This window comes from Petaurus breviceps, unplaced genomic scaffold (assembly GCF_028583685.1).
Source record: "Petaurus breviceps papuanus isolate PSGF00001 unplaced genomic scaffold, PetGlider_PUasm1.0 90925, whole genome shotgun sequence".
In the NCBI taxonomy this organism is placed as follows: domain Eukaryota; kingdom Metazoa; phylum Chordata; class Mammalia; order Diprotodontia; family Petauridae; genus Petaurus; species Petaurus breviceps.
Window position 1 is genome coordinate 26,878,826 of NW_027187380.1, and position 19,006 is coordinate 26,897,831.

The window sequence follows — 19,006 nt, forward strand, 5'->3', positions numbered from 1 at the left end:
GAGAGTTCATCCCATTTACATTCACAGTTATGATTATTATCTGTTTTTTTTTCCCTCCATCCTATTCCCTCCCCTGTTAATTCTTATATTTTTTCTCCCCTTCTTCCTTCCCCTCCTTAATAGCTTTCCTTTAGACCACTGCCTCCTTCAGCATTCCCTTATCAGCCCCCCTCCCTTTTCCTCCCCTTCCCCTTTAGTTCTTCCCTCCCTACTAACCACACCCCTCTTTTGTAGCCCTTTCCCCCTCCTACTGCCTGTAGGATATTTTTATACTTAAAGAAGTATGTTATTTCTTCTTCGCACCAAGAGTGACAGGAACAAATCTCATGCGAAGCTCCTCTCCCTTCTCTCTTTCCCTCTAATATGATACGTTTTGCATCTCTTCTTCATAAAGTCCTATGCTTGACTGGTTGTTATTCCCTCCTTGCACCAGACCCAATGAGGGAAAAGCTCATATAATACTCATCTCCTTCCCTTCTTTTCCTCTGCTATATTGTTTTTATGCCTCTTTGTGTGGCATAATTTACCCTTTTCTACTTCATTCATTCCTCTTCTTCCATTGCAGTCCCTTTGTAGCCCTTAATAAGATTTTTAAAAATTGTCATTTTGTGTAATTTATACTCATACCCTCTACTGTTCTATAAACAGTTTGCACTTATTAAATAACAGGGTGTGTGTGTGTGTGTGTGTGTATGTGTGTGTTTCCTTGTTTACCTTTCTATGTTACTCTTGCATCTCGTAATTGGAGGTTGAATTTTCCATTGAGCTATGGCTTTTTCATCAGGAAGGTCTGGAAATCTGTTATATCACTGGATGACCATCTCTTTGCCTGGAAGAATATGCTCAGTCTTGCTGGGTAGGTGATCCTTGGTTGTAACCCAAGCTCTTTTGCCTTGTGGAAATTCAATTCCACTGCCTGTGATCTTTTAGTGTAGAGGCTGCCAAATCCTGTGTGATCCTCATTGTGGTTCCTTGATATTTGAATTGTTTCTTTCTGAACACTTGAAGTATTTTCTCTTTTACCTGGTGGTTCTTGAGTTTGGCCACAACATTTCAATGACTTTTCATTTTGGGATCTCTTTCAGCAGGTGTCCGGTGGATTCTCTTGATTTCTATTTTACCCTCAGGTTTTAGTATCTCAGGGCAATTTTCCTTAATGAGCTCTTGGAGAATGTCGTCCAGGCTCATTTTTTCATCATGATTTTCTGGTAGGCCTATGATTCTCAGGTTATCTCTCCTGGATCTGTTTTCCAGGTCAGTTATTTTTCCATTGAGATATTTTGTCTCTTTTTCTTATTTTTCATTCTTGTTGTTTTGTTTGACTCATTCTTGGTTCCTCATAGAGTTATTTGTTTCAATTTGGTTGATTCTGGTTTTTAGCAAATAATTTTCCTTGGTTAGTTTTTGGAGTTCCTTTTCCATATCATACACTTTTCTTTTTAAGGAGCTGTTTTCTTCATTATAATGTTTTTCTAATTCTGCAATTTTGATTTTAAAAGAATTTTTGATTTTGTCTTCTATCTCTCTCATTTGGTTTTCAAAGTTCCTTTTGAGCCCATGGAGGACAGCTTTCTGTGCTTGGGACCTGTTCCCTATTGATGTTTCAGCTGTGGGTGTAGAGTCCACATTATCTCTCTCTGAGTTTGGTTCCTCCCTCTGAGGGTAGTAGGATTCCAGAGTCTTTGTAGTCTGCTTTCTAGTCATTTTGAGGCAGGGCCCTATCCACGCCCTTCCTCTAGGGTTCCCAAGCCTTTACTGTTAAGGGTTTTGCCCTGGGGCAATAGTTACTATGTTTTCAGGGTGGGGGGCAGGGTTGGAGCAGGCTGGGTTCACTCTTCCATCCTGGTCCTTGGAGGTCCTGATAGGGTCTTTTTAAAAAATTTCTGGACTAAGGAGTGGTAGTCCCAGGAGTATTTGCTGTCCTGGACAGGGGCCCTGCATTTGGTTCTTAACTTGCTCTTTCCAGTCCCAGCCCTTTGGTGAAAGGCCTGATAGTGGCACTTGTGGTTGGTGGGACACCTTGCCCCCTTGCTGGTCAGGCCTCCTACTGGTCTACTCTGTGAAGTCGCTTCCTGGCCTCCCCCTGTGCGCAGTGCCATTGCTTCCCGGCTTGCCCCTTAGTGTCCTCTTTTTTTAAAAAAAAATTACTCAATGCCCTCCTTGGAAATCTACTTTTTTTTTTTTTAACACTTTCACAGTTTAAAAAAAATTTTTGCCATTTCAAAAATATATAAAATATTTTTTGTGACAATCTTAAATTTAACAACTTATTGTAAATTTGTGTGTTTTTTTCCTGCATTGAAATTTTGATGATGCAATATTGCATCATATAACTGTATAGTACTGTATTATAAACAAGTCTTTAGATGCACATATTTTTACTGATGCATGCTAGACTTCTTGATAATGGGGAACAGGCTTGTTAATACCAGTTGGTGGTCTTTATCACTGATAGGTTATAACTTATATTTATATGTTTATTTGTAAAATAATGTAATTACTATGATATTAACTCTGGTATACATATAACAGATGAAACATGTATGAACAGTTTTTCAAAATTTTCTTCTCTTTCCTTATGCTTCTACCATCCCTTTATTTTTATTCAATACCCCCAATTGCCCCTGAGGCTGCTCCTGCCCCCCTGGATCATTTCAGTGCCCCTCCCCCTTTGGTGGTGTGGTGTTGCCCACTTCAGAAACCTCTGCTAGGGCATGAAAGATTTTGATTGCCAAACAGAAGATTTTGTTTTTGATCCTGGTGACAATAGGAAGACACTGGAGTTTATTGAGTAATGGGGGGAAAGCATAGTGTTTTTGGAAAATCACTTTGGTAACTGAATGGAGTATGGATTGGAGTGACTTGAGAGAGGCAAACCAGGGGCAGCTAGGTGGAGCTATGAATAGAGCATTGGCCCTGTAGTCAGGAGGACCTGAGTTAAAATCCAGCCTCAGATACTTAACACTTACTAGTTATGTGACCTTGGGCAAGTCACTTAACCCCAATTGCCCTGTCTTCCCCCCTCCAAAAAAAAAAAAAAAGAGGCAGACCTGCCAGTAGGCAACTGCAGTCATTCAAGTGTGAGATGATTGAGGGTTTGGACAAGAGTGGTAACAGTGCCAGAAGAGAGGAGGGGATGTATTTAAGAAGTGTTGGAAAGGTGAAATTGAGAGGCAATGGCCTGTTTATTGGATATGAGAAGTGAGGAGCTGAGGATGACACCTAGATTTTGAGCCTGAGGGACTGGGAGGATGTTATTGCCATCTACAATAAGAGGGAAGGTAGGTGGAGGGCAGGGTTTAGGGAGAAAGATAATAGTTCCATTTTGGACATTTTGAATTTAGAATTTCTACTGGACAGCAAGTTTAAGATGTCTGAAAGGCAGCTGGAGATGTGAGATTGGAGGTCAGCAGAAAAGTTAGAGTAGGATAGACTTGAAAATTATCAGGATAGAAATGATCATTAAATCCATAGCTCCTCTTTTGTTCTTATTTTAAGTTGGTTGATTTGTTGACATTCTAATTTTTTAAAATGCATTTTTATCCACTAATCATAGCTTTTTATATTTTGTAAAGGCATGTCTTTAGGAATATATTTCTGGCCCTGAGGACTATTTAAGTTTCATTCCAGAAATTTTGGTATGTTGTTTCATAATTATAATTTTCTTTAACATAATGTCTAATTGTTTCTATCATTTGTTCTTTCATCTATTCATTATTTAGAATTTCATTGTTATATTTCCATTTTCCTTAAGAACTTACATTCTGATGGGAAAAATGAGTATTCATATAACTGTATACAGAATAAATACAAAGAAAAGAAATTCAGCTAGATAGAAGGTGGTTAAGGAGGGATGGCACTAGGCACTAGATAAGGATCTGAAAAAGCATTATGCAGTGGTGTATGGGGTGTTCAAGGATGACTAGCACCTCTGGTGTGAGGGCTTTCCAGTCCTTTTCTGGGTTGCTCATCTACCTTTGGTGTTTACCCGTCACCCAACTCTAACCTGTAGCTCCAAGGAGCTGTAGCATGCATGGTGGCCACACCCTGATAAAATTGTCTCAACAGATTGGCTAAAGCAGGTTGATGGTAACTGAGAGGCCTCAAACCTGCCAGTGAGTTAGGTGGGATATCCACCCCAAGCATGTGAAAACTTCTCCCAGTGGAATGGATGAATGGGAAAAATTTAATCCAATGGCCATGAAGGCAGCTGAAGCAGGTGCTGTGGAGTGCTTAAAGCTTCGTCAGCCATCAAAGATGCCAAGATGCATCCTGCACCATAGCCAGTTATCTTGAGTTTTTGTCTATGACTGGGAGACAGTGAAGTTGATCACTTTGCACAGCTCTGCCTCACTTAAATCCAATTCATCACCCAGTAAAGTCATTGGTCCTCTTTGAAAATGAACAACAACAATTCAGAAGGTGGTGCTTGAACTGCAACTTAAGGAAAAAGAGAAATTCTATGAGGTAAGTGTGAGGAGGAATTATATTCCAGGTATTGGGAAGAGCCACCTCAAAAGTATAGAGATGGGATATGGAGAATCATATGTGAGAAACAGAGAGACTGGGAGTTTGGCAGGATTGTTGAGTGTGTGAGGGGGAGTAATATAAATTAGGCTAGAAAGATAACTAGGGGTCAAGTTATGGTACTTTAAACCTAAGAGGGCATGGGAATTATATTTTATCCTAGAGACAATAGATAGACATTGGAATTTATTGAGTAAAGGAGTGTCACAGTTAAATCCCTCCCCAAGGAAAATCACTTGGGCAACTGAGTGGAAAAGACAGTAGAGTGTAGAGTGGGAAGAGACTTGACACAGAGAGACCAATTAGGAAGCAGTTGCTATAATCTAGGTGAGAGGTGATAGGGGCTGAAACTAAAGTGGTAGCCATTTGAGTAGAAAGAAGGGGTCAGATGCAAAACAAAGATAGAAATGACAATGACAATATTTGTAACTGGATTTGTGGGTTGAGGGAGAGTAAGAGGTTGAGGATAAGGCTGAGGTGTAAACGTAGGTCCCCTGAAAGAGTAGTGACCTTGATAGAAATAGGTAAGTTTAGGAAAGGAGTAAGTTTTTGGGGAAAGATAATGAGGCTTGTCAGGAGCAAGTTTTTTGGGGAAAGATAATGAGTTTTGTCAGGTGTTTTTTTTCAATATATTAGGATATCCCATTTGACATGTCCAATAAACACTTGAAAAAGTACAATTGGGGGCAGAACCAAGATGGCAGAACACAGGCAGCAACCCAGCTGAATTCTCCCAACATTTTTCTACAAACAATTTAAAATAACACCTCAAATCAACCAACCTAAAATAAGAACAAAAGAAGAGCTATGGATTTAATGATCATTTCTATCCTGATAATTTTCAAGTCTACCTATCCTACTTTAACTTTTCTGCTGACCTCCCATCTCACATCTCCAGCTGCCTTTCAGACATCTTAAACTTGCTGTCCAGTAGAAATTCTAAATTCAAAATGTCCAAAATGGAACTATTATCTTTCTCCCTAAACCCTGCCCTCCACCTACCTTCCCTCTTATTGTAGATGGCAATAACATCCTCCCAGTCCCTCAGGCTCAAAATCTAGGTGTCATCCTCAGCTCCTCACTTCTCATATCCAATAAACAGGCCATTGCCTCTCAATTTCACCTTTCCAACACTTCTTAAATACATCCCCTCCTCTCTTCTGGCACTGTTGCCACTCTTGTCCAAACCCTCAATCATATCACACTTGAATTACTGCAGTTGCCTACTGGCAGGTCTGCCTCTTTTTTTTAATTTTTGGAGGGGGGAAGGCAGGGCAATTGGGGTTAAGTGACTTGCCCAAGGTCACATGACTAGTAAGTGTTAAGTATCTGAGGCTGGATTTGCATTTATTGGTCACAGCTCTAGGGTGGAGCTTCTGGTCATTCACAAGGGAGCAAGGGCCCTGGTCACAGTTCCAAGGTAGAGAAAAGCATTGGGCTTGTGGCCACAGGAAAGGAGGGGACCTGGTCACAGTTCCAGAGTGAAGAAGAGTAATAGCTCTTGCTGTTGCAGAGATGCATTGAATATTTATGGGTAAAGACCAGAGAGAAGATCAGGAGAGATGTGATCATATCTCTCCCTGGGTCACATGACCTTGGAAGCACTGAAAACTTGCAGACTTCCAGAACTAGCTCCAAAAACAGAAAAAAAAAAAACCTGAAGCTTAGCACAGTGCCTCCCCATCCCCAGGTGAGCAGAGCTCAACTTTAACATATAATTCAAATTCAAAGAAAAGTGAGCAAACAACAAAGACTTTGATCATAAAAAAGCTACTACAGCAACAAGGAAGATCAAGACACAAACTGAGAAGAAAATAACAAAATGAAAACAGTTAAAAACAAAGTCTCAAAGAAAAATGATGATTTGAGCCAAGCCCAACAAGAATTCCTGGAAGAGATAAAGAAAGAGATAAGAGTGATAGAGGAAAAAATGGGAAAAGAAATGAGTGATGCAAGAAAAATATGAAAAAAGAATGAACAGCTTGGTAAAAGAGGCATACACACACAAACTTGATGAAAAACACCTTAAAAAAAACAAATTGGTCGAGGCACAAAAATTCAATCAAGAAAATAACTGGAAATAAATTGGCAAAATGGAAAAAGAGGTACAAAAACTCACTGAAGAAAATAATTCCTTAAAAATTAGAATTGGATAAGTAAAAGCTAATAATTTTATGAGACATCAAGAAACAATAAAACAAAGTAAAACAAATAAAAAAACAGAAGAAAATATGAAAGACCTCATCAGAAGAACAAATGACCTGGAAAATAGATGGAGGAGGGATAATTTAAGAATTATTGGACTACCTGAAAGCCATGATCAAAAAAAGAGCCTAGATATCTTTCAAGAAACTATCAAGGAAAACTGTCTCAATATGTTAGATCCAAAAGGTAAAATAGATATTGAAAGAATCCACTGATCATATCATGAAAGAGATACCCAAATAAATATTATAGCTAAATTTCAGAGTTCCCAGGTCAAGGAGAAAATATAGCAAGAGCCCAGAAAGAAACAATTCAAATAATGTGGAATCGCAATCAGTATCACACAAGATTTAGCAACTTCTACATTAAAGGAGCAGAGGGTTTGGCATATGATATTCCAGAAAGAAGAGGAGCTAGAATTGCAACCAAGAATCACCTACCCAGCAGAACGGAGTATGATCCTTTAGAGGAAAAAATGAATATTAAATGAAGTAGAGGACTTCCAAGAATTCCTGATGGAAAGACCAGAATTGAATAGAAAATTTGACATTCAAACACAAGACTCAAGAGAAGCATAAAAAGGTACAGTAAACATGAAAGAGTAATCATAAGAGACTCAAGAAAGTTAAATTGTTTACATTGCTATATGGGAAGATGATACGTGTAACTCCTAAGAACTTTATCATTTTTAGGGCAGTTTGAAGGAGTCTACAAAGACAGAGGGCATGCATGTGAGTCAATTATGTTGAGATTATCTCAAAAAAAAATTGAAAGGGTGAGAAAGAGGATGCACTGGAAAAGGGGAAGGGAGAGATAGAATGAGGAAAACTTCTCACATAAAAGAAGCTTTCAACAAAGAATTTTTATAGTGGGGGGAAATGGGAGTGTGGGTGGCAGCCGGTGCTTGAATTTCACTCTCATCAGAACTGGTTCAAAGAGGGAAGAATATACATACACACACACACACACACACACACACACACACACTCAGTTGGGTATAGAAATCTATCTTATCCAATAGAGAAATGAGAGGAGAAGGGGATAAGAGACATGGGGAGTAGAGAGGAAGAAATATTAAAAGAAAGGGTGGATTAATGGAGTTAGTGATCAGAAGAAAAACAGACTTTTGAGGAGGGACAGGGCAGAAAAAGAGAAGGAACAATAAATAAGAAAATAGGATGGACAGAAACACACACTTATTAATCAGAACTGTGAATGTGAATGAAATGAGCTCACCCATAAAACAGAAGTAGATAGAAGAATGGATTAGAAACTAGAATTCAAAATATGTTGTTTACAAGGGACTCACTTGAAATGGAAAGACCACAGAGTTAAAATAGATGGCTGGAGCTGAAGTAAAAAAAAAAAAAGGCAGGGGTAGTTATCATGATCTCAGACAAGTTAAAATAAAAAATAGTCTCAATAAAGAGGGATAATCAAGAAAACTACATTTTGCTAAAAGATATCTTCCATAGATAATGGAGTAATATAAAAAAATTTTACAGCAAGTTCCTCTGAGCAGGGATTCATTTCTCAAATATACAGGGAACTGAGTCAAATTTATAAAAATAAGAGCCATTATCCAATTGGTAGTCAAAGGATATGAATAGGCAATTTTTAGAAGGAGAAATCACAGCTATTTATGGTCATATGAAAAAATGCTCTAAGTCACTATTGATTAGAGAAATGTAATTTCAAACAACTTTGAGGCATAACCTCACACCTATCAGAAATGACAAATGCTGGAAAGGATAAGGAAAAAATAGGTACACAAATAAACTGTTGCTGGAGTTGTGAACAGGGCCAGCCATTCTGGAGAGCAATTTGGAGCTATGCCCAAAGAATTGTAAAACTGCATCTCCTTTGACCCAGCAATTTTACAGCAGCTTTTTGTGGTGGCAAAGAATTGGAAATTGAGGGGATGCTCATCAACTGGGGAATACCTTAACACATTGCAGCATACAATTGTGATATTGTACTGTGGGAATTGATGAGGGGAGTGGTTTCAGAAAAACATGGCAAGACCTATATAAACTGATGCAAAGTGAAGTGAGAACTGAGAGATCATTGGGCACAGTAACAGCAATGTTGTAATGATGATCAAATGTGAAAGACTTGGTTATTCTGATCAATACAATGATCCAAGACAATTCCAAATGACTCATGATGAAAAAATGCTATCCACCTCTAGAGAGAGAACTGAGGAACTCTGAGTACAAATTGAGTATAATTTTCTTTCTTTCTTTTTGTTCCTTCCTTGCTTCTTTCCTTCCTTTCTTTCTTTCTCTTCCTTCCTTTCTATCTTCCTTCCTTTATTTTCTTTCTTTCATTCTTTCTTTCTGACTTCCTTCTTTTCTTTGTTTCCTTCTTTCTTTGTCTTCCTTTTTCACCCCTTCCTTTCTTTCTCACAATATGGCTAATATGGAAATATATTTTGCATGACTTAATATGTATAATTAATTGATATAATTTTGTTTGCCTTCTCTTCTTAGGGGAGTATGTAGGAAGGGATGAGCAAATTTGGAACTCAAAATTTAAAAAGAAAAGAACGTTAAAAATAAATAACATTTAAAAAAATGCACAAGTGGAACTCAGGACAGAAGAAGCTACACCTGGATACATAGGTCTATGAGTCATCTGCTTAGAGATGATAAGTCAATGGGAGCTGACAAGGTCACCAAGTGAGAAAGTACAGAGAGAAAAAAAAGTACCTAGGACTGGGCCTTGGGGAACACCCAAAGTGAGAAGGTGTGGTATGGATAATGAACTAGCAAAGGATACTGAGGAATGATTAGACAGACAGAAGGTGAAGCAAGAAAGAGTAGTCACAAACCAAAAGGAGAGAGTATCCAGGAGGAGAGAGCAGTCAAGAGAGTGCAGAGTCTTTCCTGCAGGGAGGTCAAGAAGGATTAAGAATGAGAAAATATCATTTTATATGGCAATTAAGAGATCACTGATAACTTCAGAAAGAGCAGTTTCAGTTGAGTAATGAAGTCAGAAGTCAAACTGCAAATGGTTGAGAATCATCAAGTGAGAGGAAAGGATGAGGGAACAAATATAATATTTTTTCTAGGGGTTTGGCCATGTAGTTGAGAAGAGATGTAGAATAATAATTTGAGGTGATGGTAGTATCTGGCAAGGGTTTTTAAGGATGGAGAAGACGTGAGCATGGCTGTAAGCAGCAGGAAAGAAATGAATAGAAATTTCTCCAGGGCATGGTCTCTGGTGTGGGCAGCAAGGCAATTACTGAAGAGTCCGAGGAGAAAGTTGGTTGGAGAGGAGAGAAAAGATTTTGAGATGAAGAGAAAGGAAGAGGATGAAATTGATGGAAAAAGAACTTTATTTCTAAAATAAAATATACTCAAATAATCATTTGAGAGAGGCTTAGGGAGAAGGTGGTATTGGAAATTTGAAGAGAGGAAGTTTGAAACGGCTTCAGTGGGAAGTGAAATAGAAAATCAATTAAGGAATTGTACAAAGGAATTTTGTAAAAGGATTGTCCTGCTGTGCCAAGTTCCCAATGGAGATTTGCTAGTATGAGTATATAGTGGATGTACTTGGCTCTATTACATGAGTTCTTTCAATTCCATTTAAGAACACATGATTGGGAGCAGAGGAGGCAAAAGGTGGGACAGAGTTGGGCTTTGAAAAAGCTTAAGTATGGATAAGACCAAGAAACAAGGACTTCAAGAGTAGAGATAAGACTGGGAAGGAATTAAAGTAAAATTAGAGCAGAGGTAGTGGCCTGGGAAAGTACTGGAGGATGGAAGAATTAAAGGTCCTGATGAGGATTATGAATCGATTTAGGACAAGACAAGAGAGAAATGGAATGGGATATTATGATCTGATAATGGAATTTCAGAGTTTTTGATGCTGGACATGAAATACTTATGGGCTCAATGATGTGATCACCTTTATACACAACTATAATTCTTTTTAATCAAAAGGATTAAAATGTCTTTTTCTGACATCATCCCCCTCCTCTCCTGTGAACTTTCACTTGCAAGTTGAGTCTCCAGAAGGATCCCTGCTGCCTTGGGTTCTAGGAATACTTTATTCCTAATTCTGCAACTCAAGAACCCTCACCAGTTTCTTTTCCTTAACAGATAACCAATAGAATTAAGTAACTTTTAGCAAAAGTATTTATTCCAAAAGCATAGCAAAAACAAAGCATTTTCCCCCAAAACTTGGCACACATGCTCCCATAAAGATACAGAACCTAGTAGTGGGGATGAACTTATAATATAATAATATAATAATGAAGTATAATAATAGTGAAGCACACATGTTGGGAACATATGTAATCAAGGCAACTCCTAACTCAAGAACAACAGAGTCTCAACATTCATTCTTTCTCCAGAGTCCTCATTGTGGAGAGGGCTTCGGTGCCAATGAGAGAAGACTCTGCTTCAAAGGTTGATTTGCTCCACCCAGAGAATGTCATTTCTACTGGATGAGTGGGTTAACTGTGTTTGCTCCTTATAGGGTGTGGCATCTCTCCTAGATGGATTCTCTGCTGGATTCATGAGCTTGCTTTAGTTTAGTTGTATATTATTATGCTATGTAAAACTTCAATGTTGCAGTACTGTTTTTGGTTGGAGTACTACTACTGTACTCCTTGAACAATGGCAATGAACCTTACTCTAAGATACATGGGAGCCCAGGCTATTCAGGGGCTTGGTTCTGAAGTTTGTTATCTTTAGGCAGGACCTGATGAGAGAGGGCTAGCTTCTGTTTCACAATCTTTCTTGATTGAAATATAGATTCCCTCAGTGAGAGGTACCACTTATGGTGACCAGACTGTTACATTCCCAGATTCCTGCTTAGTTATTACCTGGATGAGGGAGGACAAAGGTGTGGAGGTAGTTTGGGCTTTGGAGCAAGTCTATTGTTTCTGCTGGCTCTTTCATATGCAGTGGAGACATTCAAACCTCATACTCCTTTCCAAGGTGTAGAATGCTTTCTTTATACTTGAACAGCCTTCCCTTTAACATTTTGTTCAATGTTTTTGTCTTTGCCCCTTATGATGTTCAGTTTTGCTGAAGTTTCAGCCTATTATGCCTTTCCAAAAGTTATTTCTGCATTTTTACAATAGTGATGTATTTATTATGCCATGTGCTAGGATGCCTGTGGAAGATGCCTTACATTATAGTTAGAATTTATTTGCTTTCTTTTCAGGGTTGGGGCCAAAGGGGAGAACCTGTAGCATCAGGGTCACATGTAGCCCTCTAAGTCCTCAAGTGCAGCCCTTTGACTGAATCTAAACTTCACAGAACAAATACCTTTAATAAAAGAATTTGTTCTATGAAATTTGGACTCAGTCAAAAGGCTGCATCCAAGGACCTAGAATGTGGTCTCGAGGCTGCAGGTTCCCCACTCCTGGTACACAAACTAGTTCTAAGGTATAGCATGGAAGAGGGTACAATAAAGAATGTTTTTTGAGTATATACATTTTTAAAATTATTTTTTGGAGGGGGGAAGGCTGGGCAATTGGGGTTAAGTGACTTGTCCAAGGTCACTTGGGCATGTAAGTGTTAAGTGTCTGAGGCCATATTTGAGCTGGGGCTCTCCTGACTCCAGGGCTGGTGCTCTATTCACTACACTACCTAGCCTCCCCAAGTACATACATTTTTAATGCCAGAAAATTTCATTCTTCATGGACATTATATTTTGTGCAAGTAAAATTCAATGTGGTGTAGTAAAAGCTCTTTTCATCCATTGGGCTGCACAAGGGAGGCAATTTTCAAATATTGCTTGGAGTGGGATGTGTGTGCAATTTTCAGATTTTTCCTAGGGGGAGCAATTTTCAAATACAAAGTTCAAATACAACTCCCTTCTTTAAGTCTTGCTGTTGTGTATCAAGGTCAGGTTTTCCTTCAGAAGAAAAGATTTACAAACAACTTATCAGATCCCCAAGTCCAAAAACAAAAACCAAAATCTTAGAATGGGTTTTTCCAAGAGGATTTATAGTTTCAGAACAGAGAGCCTTCACAAAGTTTTCTGTACCATCTCTGCTAGGAACTCCTCTGTGTTTCTTACTCCGTAGTTCTTTGTAGCGGTGAGAGGGTCCCTTTCTGGTCATCTTTTAATTTTCTTGGTATTAACTGCTTCTGGTGCTCCCATCTGGTTACTGCACTCAGAACACTGAGGTAAAGTCTGTGCCTTCAGAAGCTTCTCAGGACAGGGATCAAGGCCAGTAAAAAATGAATCCCTCAATGTGTGAGAAAGATGAAATAGATTTGAGATCCAGCCCTGGGAATAAACACTGAATCAAAGGAAAAAGTCATAAAATAACAGGAAAGATAGAAAAGGACAGAAAAAAATATTAAAATTAGTAAAGATTTTAGGAGGAATTCAGTTAAAAGCTGAGAGCACAAGAAGATAAATCAATATCAAATGTATTAATTTTAATTTAATCTTAAATTAGCTAATTTTAATTAAGTTTAGCTTAGTAACCCATTCTGAGGTTGGTTTTTTTTTTTTAACTTGGACCTCCTATAAATACTTTGTAGATCTTACCTTCTTGATTTAATTAAATTAAAATTTCATGTCAAGTAATTAATTAGTTAACTTATTAAATTTAGTATCTAAATATTTGATTTAATTAAATTTAATATCTAAATATTTGATTTAACTAAATTAAATTGAAATATATTTATTAGGGTTAGAAGGGAATATGAGTACCAAGACATCTAGAAGATTGCAACTATCCCTAAATAATATCACTAGAAGAGGAAACTAAAACCTGATGAAACAAAATCTTTGGATTCCCAGGAGCATGGATCCATAGTAGGATGTTGGTTCCCTAGTGACAAGAGAGAAATCAGAATCTTGAAAGAAGTTAGGCAGGAACAAATGGCAAAATGTATGACCTACACAGCAGATATAATTAACAGAAGAGAAAAACTTGAGTTCATGGGAGTGAGAGTCTCTCCAAAGAAGTGAAAGAGACAATAGATTAGGAATATAAATATATTGAAGTGAAGGATTATCTAGTAGAAGCAAAAGCAATAATGTTAAAATAATGCAAACTATCTATACAAGCAAAACATATTGTTCTCAAAGATAGGATGCACAGAGACAATGTAAGGATCATAAGCCTCCAAATAACACAAGTCAAAAAGCCTGAACACCATAATGCTAGGAATAATACAAGAAAACTTCCTAGAACTTTTGAATACAAAAAACAAAGAACTAATTGAAAAAATTCATAGATGAAATCCATGAAAAAAAACCAAAAAACAAAACCTCTGCTTCATACTCCAAGACACACAGTGGTTAAATTGAATAATTTCAGTGACAAAGAAGTAACCAGAATAAAAACTTTAAGATGTAAAGGAAAGGAGATTAGAATAACATAATAAAATATTTTCACCCACCAGAAACCATAGAAGAGAATGGAAGAACATATTGAGAAAAGCAAAGGAGCTCAATATGCAACCCAAAATAAAATACCCTAAAAATCTAAGCCTAATCATCAATTTAAAAATGAGTATTCAATAAAAGAGAAGCATTTGAAACATTTCTGCAAAGAAAAAAACACACATGATAGATATGAGATCATTCAACTTGCAAATACCCTTAACAACAGAAATGCAAGAAAATTAAATAAATAAAATTACCCAGGAAACCACAAAGTAAATTACTTCATCTTTAGACACTTTTAAAAGTAAAAAAAAAATTAGAAAGAGCTAGTCCTTAGTACATGTCACTGAGGTAGTAGAACACATTATGCAAATGAAGACCAAAGAAACAAAGAACCCAATGTTCACCATGAGTTATAGTTATTCCCCTCAATTGCTGGTTCTCTCCCACACTACCTTTACACAACTAGTTTATATTTATTTATTCATATCTTTATGTTTATTCTGTATATGCTAACATATATTTATGGAAGGTTGTTACCCTTTTAGATAACAACAAAAATGAAGGTTGTAAGGGGCCAGAGCAGAGATATAAGATGTCTATGAATAAGAAACTTTTAGCTCTGGGCATTTCCTCTGGCTGTCCCATATGCCTGGAATGCTCTGATTTCCCTGGCTTCATTTAAGTCCCAACTAAAATCCCATTTTTCCTAACCCATCTTAATTTTAGTGTCTTCCCTCTGTTAATTATTTCCTATTTATCCCATATATCCTGTATACAGCTTAAGTATAAATTTGTTTGCATGTTGTATTCTCCATTAGATTGTAAGCTCCTTGAGGGCAGTCTACCTTTTGATCCCCAGTGCTTAGCACAGTGTCTGTTATTAAGTAGATACTTAATAAATATTAATTGATTGACATGAGATATGAGTGTGGGTCTTTCAAATGTAATAGAATCATTCTCCATGTCTCAATGGGCAGCTAGGTGGTGCAATCAAGAGAGTACTGGGCCTGGAGTCAGGAAGAAGCATCTTCCTGAGTTCAAATCAGTCCTCAGACACTTACTAGCTCTGTGATCCTGTCACATGGGTAAGTCATTTAACTCTGTTTACCACAGTTTTCTCATCTGTAAAATGAGCTGGAGAAGGAAAGCTTTGCTAAGAAAACCCCAAATGGGGCCACAAAGGGTCTGACAAAACTAAAAATGTGTCTTAAAGGTCTTTGCACTTCTCCTTCTTATATGAAAAAATTCAAGAAGTGTCTGAACAGGGCCGCTAGGTGGCCCAGTGAATAGAGCACCAGCCCTGGAGTCAGGAAGACCTGAGTTCAAATCCAGCCTCAGATACTTAACACTTACTAGTCATGTGACCTTGGGCAAGTCACTTAACCCCAATTGCCCTCCACAAAAGTAAAAAAACTAAATAAATAAAACAAAAATAAAACAAAGAAAACAGAAACAAAAAGAAGTATCTGAACAATCAGTAAAGACAATGAACTTGCCTCCAGGGCAGAAATTATCTAACTCAGTACCTTTTCCTCAGCCATTCATTCCAAGGACTAATTGGAAGAAACTAGAGATAAAAATAAAATAAAACAAATAAACAAAACCCCCAAAACTGGGAAGCCCCAAACCCCAGAACTGTTTGGTGATTATTTGCTACATGGTCATATACTGATTATGGCCTAACCTAAGAAATGGGAGTTTTGGGAAATGTACAGGTTGGTCAGGGCAGCTAGGTGGTGAAGCAGATAGAATGCTGGGCTTGGAGATAGGAAGACTCACCTTCTGGAGTTCAAATATGGTTTCACACACTAACTAGTTGTGTGTCCCTGGGCAAGTTGCTTAACTATTTGCTTCAGTTCCTCATCTTTAAATGGGGAAACACTGGGGAAGAAAATGGGAAACCACCCCAGTATCTTTGCCAAGAAAACCTCATGGACATGGCAGAGTCAAACATGACTGAACAAAAATTGCTGGTCACCATAAGTTAGGGTGAGGTCCCTCAATGAAAGAACCTAGCCATGAATTGAGAAAAGTGGTCAAAAGGAAAAGCTATACCCAGTGTTGCACTGGTAAACGTTTAACAACTAGCTCTTGGCAAGGGGGGGGGGGGGGGGGGGGGGGTGGGTGGATACTCCATACATAAGTTTAATTTGCATTATTGATGTTTTTTTCCTATCACTTTTTCAAGTCTAGATAGTCAAAAAATCAAGTGCTGATTTTTGAGGTATAAATGCTCATATTGAAAATTTGATAATGAGCTGGCTATAACTCTTCTACCCTTTACCTGAGAGGTGAAAACCTCAGAGCCAATGTCCTGAAGGAGCAGAATTGGAGGTTTCTGCCAATCCAAGGGTAAAGGTCCTTTCTGAAAGTGTAGTATTCCAGATAAGTATGAGGCTGGAGGTGTGAAGACTACAGCTACGTATCAAGGAGTGATATCAGGGACTGGCAAAAGGCTGATAATCTGGATTTGGGGGAGTTATAGGTCCATTCAGATTTTTTTAACCAAACATTAATTTTTCCACATACCCATTAGCAACTATAGGAGGACCTTTTCAAAAAGATCATTTTTTCAAAAAGCTACACTTTTCAAAGCTGTAGACTTTCATTTTTAGTGTTTTAGACACCATTCTCTGTGGAAGTAAGAACAAGTCAGCCACTCATCCATCAGAAATGGATGCTCTGTGGGAAGCCAGTTTAGCTTAGCATTAGAGAATTCAAACCTTCATGAATATCTCACCCACAAAGAACTTTGTGAAGACTTGATGGAGAAATGACATCAAGTCCCTGCAGTTCCAGTTAGAAGTTGCCTTAGTCATCTGTACTCCCTATTTGTGTACCTTCTTACTATTGTTTTTTAAATTTGTGCCTCACTATTACCCAAAAGTTTGTGTATTTGTTGGAGAAATATTTCGCACCAACTGTTTTTTGCTGTGGCTGATAAGGTAAAACACACTGGTCAGGTTTCATGAGCAACAATAGTAGGAGTAACTACCCAAAGAGTTATACTAAAAGCCAGAGGTAACAGTCAGCACTTTGGTAATCCAGCTCCAAATTTGAGACCCCAAAAAGGGTAAAGGGGTAAAGCATATACCGTCTCCCCCATTAGTATACAAGCTCCTTGAGAGTAGGTATTATTTCCATTTTTGAAACAGTCCCCAGCACTTAACACAGTGACAGGGCACATGGTGTGTGTGAGTGGTTGATTTATTATCAGTGATTATGATGGTAGTTCCAGCATGTGTCGAAGGTGACATGCAGGTAATTTTTGAACGGTATAATCAGGGCCTTAATATCTTAAAAAAAAAAAAAATTACTCCTGAAAGCAGTAAAGTTTGTGCTTGAAAAAATCAACACCCTTTTGCTTTTAAGTACCTCTCCCATATTCCATTCTTGCTTTCTCAGTTGTATGTTAGCTAATCCTTAGCTAGTAATTCAGATGTTAGTTAAGAAAGTTTAACATAGGAATGCTATCAGGGTTACTTGCAACTTAAAGGGCAGTTGGAAGTGTAGGGAGACCAAGTCTGGGAGAAACCTATAGGGAACTTCGATCTTTTCCCTCCTCCCAATCATCCTTTCCTCCAATTGAGTATCGTTAATTGGGCCAACTCACAGAATAGTGTAGATATGGGTATGTGGATAGTTTGCAAATCCTTGTCACAGATCCATGGGGGTGTGGGGTGTAAATGTGGGAAGATTAGTCTTAGTACCTTAGAAAAGGTCCAGTTCATCTTATGAATCTCAGTGGCCTACAAATGATTGATTTAGCTTGTGTGCTAGTGGCATAGAATACTATTGTGTTGTAATTAAGATACAATATTACATTAAATCCTAAATATGCCCAATTAAAAATAAAATTAATAGGTGGCAGTCTTTAAAAATGAAAGCTTCAACGTAAGGAATAAACAGCAGTGCAAGGGTGGCATTGAGAAGTTTGTTTGAAGTTTAAGAGCACTTCAGGAATCTCTTCTGTGTGTTTAGGTGCATGGGGAACTGGAGGAGAATCAATATGGGTTACTGCTACCATGCACACTGGCTGCAGAGGGAAGGCACTTCCGGACTGAAGCTGTCAAACTCTACAGCTGGGGCAGCGGGGCTGGTGTCTCCCAACTACAATCCTCATTTCAGGAGTCGCCTTTAAAGCTACTTTGGAAAAGCTGGGGCAGGGTTCCAGAAGATACTGTGGTGTCATTGTTATTGGGGTTCAATGACAGTATTTTCCAGGATCAAGCGCTCCTCGAGGTGCACGCAAGCCTTCTCTCCAGCCCGCAGGCACTCCCTCCCAGGGTCTCTGTCTCTGGTGCTGCCCAGTGCCCAGCCTCAGTGTCTCATTCAGGCTGAAATTCTGCTCCTCCCCCCCTCCTACTTCCTCCCTCTGTGCCCTTGCAGCCCTTCCCAGCATCCCGACTGCAAATCTAGTTTGGCTCCAGTTTTGTTGGGGAGGGGGGTCTCTCCACCACTTTAATTTGGGGGTTTTCCCTTTTCTCGTGCTTTTCAGCTACTGGGGTGGGAGGGGGGATGGGTGGAGAGGCAAAGTATCTTCTTTCCCTGGCTGGGTCTCCGTCACCGAGAGGGGTAGGGCTCATTTTTAATACCTAGTTCACCCCCCGCCCCCCACTCTGGTCCTTTACGGCCTTCGGCACCCGCCGCCACCGGCCCCAAGCTTCCCGGGCTCCCCCCTCTGCGCGCCCCCGCCAGCTGGCCGGGCCCGGGCTGCAGGCTCCCGCGCTCCCCCTAGAGGCGGCTGAGCGGCATCGGCCTCGGCCTCGTCGGCGGGGGCGTTCACGTGACCGCGCTCCAGGCCTGCTGCCGCTGTCGGTTCCCCCAGTCACCGAGCGAGAGGGAAGAAACAAGATGGCGGCTGGAGGCGATCGGGAGCGGGGCGCCGGCAATTCGGATTGAGCCT

At 39.1% G+C, this 19,006-nt stretch overlaps 1 long non-coding RNA gene across 1 annotated transcript in view; it reads right to left on the minus strand.

Moving 5' to 3' along the window:
• Positions 1-19,006, minus strand: part of LOC138152623 (uncharacterized) — a 634,969-nt gene that overhangs the window by 396,474 nt on the left and 219,489 nt on the right. The window lies entirely within an intron of this gene.